At 42.6% G+C, this 2,266-nt stretch overlaps 1 non-coding gene across 1 annotated transcript; it reads right to left on the reverse strand.

Annotated features, from left to right (window-relative positions):
• Positions 1-1,631: 1,631 nt before the first annotated feature.
• LOC121142561 lies at positions 1,632-1,736 on the reverse strand. Its single transcript, XR_005879595.1, has one exon. It is a non-coding gene; the product is annotated as a U6 spliceosomal RNA (small nuclear RNA).
• Positions 1,737-2,266: the final 530 nt, after the last annotated feature.

Below are 2,266 nucleotides of genomic sequence, written 5' to 3' on the forward strand. Positions count from 1 at the left end.
CTCTTGCCCCCGAGAAAAGCAGAAGAGAAGAATCCCTGGGAGTGAATGGGAAGAACACTGCAATCTCTGTAGAGCGTGTCCTGGGGCAGATACCCTCATGCCAGCTACCCGGAACCCTCGTCTTCTAGTGCATAAGCGCCCCTGCTCCTCACTATTGGACCTCAGGCGGAGCCAGGGCCCATCTGTGCAAACCAAACATCCACTCCATCCCAATTCCACAGCCTCCTCCCCTGGGTTATTGCTTCTTAAGAATTAACCTTCACGACTGCAAACATTTTTTTTTAATGAGCATTTAATTAGACCCTAGTTATTGGAGGATCTATCTGGAAAGATTATTAGTATGATCAACAACTCAGTCTTTGTGACACCAGCAATTAAAACAGGTTTTCATTGTCACTCAGATAGAAACTGCAATAAATCTTTTATTGTCAAATTTTAAAAAGATAAAACCATCCCCATGCAGACATGGTGACAGGCAATAAGGCCCATCAGAGGTTCTAGGACTCTCTGAAGAGTTTAGAATCGCCTGTTTTGAAAACAGCTGCAACAATGCAAAGCAAATAGCTCTAGTCTTAAAAATAGAAATGGAAAGATGTTTCTCTCTGTAGAAAGAAACTTTTTTCCTTGAGACAGGATTTACAATGTAACCCAGGTTGTATTACAAGGGTGCACCACCACACCTGGCAAAAGAACACTTTTCATATCCTATAGAGAGCAAACCAGTCATTAGTGAAGAGGATGGGTTTTAAATCAGTTTCTGCTCATAACCGAAGACAGGCATGAGCTGCATACATAAGTGTTTTCGATTCTATGTATAACACAGAACCACTTTCAGTTGCCAGTGTGGCCTCAGGATACACTATATTTGAGGTTACGAGGGTCCACTGACTTTGGTCTCTGTGTGTTTTTTAAATTAATTTATTTATTGTGTATACAGTATTCTTCCTGCATGTATACCTGCACTACAGGTAAGAAGAGGGCACCAAATCCCATTATAGATGGTTGTGAGCTGATGGGGTATATGTTGTCTTATTGGTTGTTGGCCAATAGGGAAGCAAGATAGGTAGGACTAGGAGTCGAGGAGGATTCTGGGAAACAGAAGCACAGGCAGTCACAATGTAGGACACGGGAGAAGTAAGAGGTTCAGACCCTTTTTTTGGTAAGAGAGGACCACGTGCAAATACTCAGATTAGCAGTTATGGGTTAATAATTAGGTCAGAGCTAGCTGATAAGAAACCAAGCAGACGGCCAACAGCTTCATAATTAATGTCGTATTCATGTGTTATTTGGAGACTGAGACAGCTGCAGGACCCAGGTGGGAAGACTACAGGTTAAAGTGAGCTACCAAGTGGTTTTTGGGAATTGAATTCAGGATCTCTGGAAAAAGCAGCCAGTGTTCTTTTTTTTTTTTTTTTTTTTTTTTTTGGTTTTTCGAGACAGGGTTTCTCTGTGGCTTTGGAGGCTGTCCTGGAACTCGCTTGGTAGTCCAGGCTGGTCTCGAACTCACAGAGATCCGCCTGCCTCTGCCTCTCGAGTGCTGGGATTAAAGGCGTGCGCCACCAACGCCCGGCCGCAGCCAGTGCTCTTAATCTCTCTCTGAGCCATCTCTCCAGCCCCCACCCCCTTTTAAAAAAAATATGAAATGCTTCACACATTTGTGTGTCTTCCATGCACAGGGGCCATGTTAATCTTCTCTTTGTTGTTCCAATTCTAGTATATGTTCTGCCAAATACAATTAAATTAAGGGTAGGTATTTCTATATAGAAGATAAACAAACATAGGGTCATCGTGCATACAGAACGCAGTTCGAATCAACAATCTTCAAACAAATGCACATCAAAGCCGACTCATACCTGCTAGATTTGCTGGTACCAGGGTGGGGTCTACTTGGCAATGGTAGAGAGCTCGCCAGGCTCTGAAGGAAAAACAGAAAATAAGTGTTGACTGTAGAGAAATTGGGACTCTTGGACATTGCTACTGGAAAGTAAAGTGCTACAATCGCTGTGTAAAATTAAACAGTGATTCTTGGAAGGAAAATAAAAAAAGAACTATGTAATCCAGCAATTCCACTTCTGGGTATAAGCGCAAAAGAAGTGAAAGCAAGACTAAAAATTTTTTTGGCTTGGTTTTTCAAAACAGCTTTTCTGTGTAGCCAATGCCAGGCTTTCTTTTTTTGCCATCAACCAGCTCCCAAATCATGGCATGGAGACTTATTAATTACAAATGCTTGGTCTTGGCCGGGTGGTGGTGGCACATGGCTGTAATC

Source organism: Mesocricetus auratus, unplaced genomic scaffold (assembly GCF_017639785.1).
Source record: "Mesocricetus auratus isolate SY011 unplaced genomic scaffold, BCM_Maur_2.0 Super-Scaffold_100009, whole genome shotgun sequence".
NCBI lineage: Eukaryota > Metazoa > Chordata > Mammalia > Rodentia > Cricetidae > Mesocricetus > Mesocricetus auratus.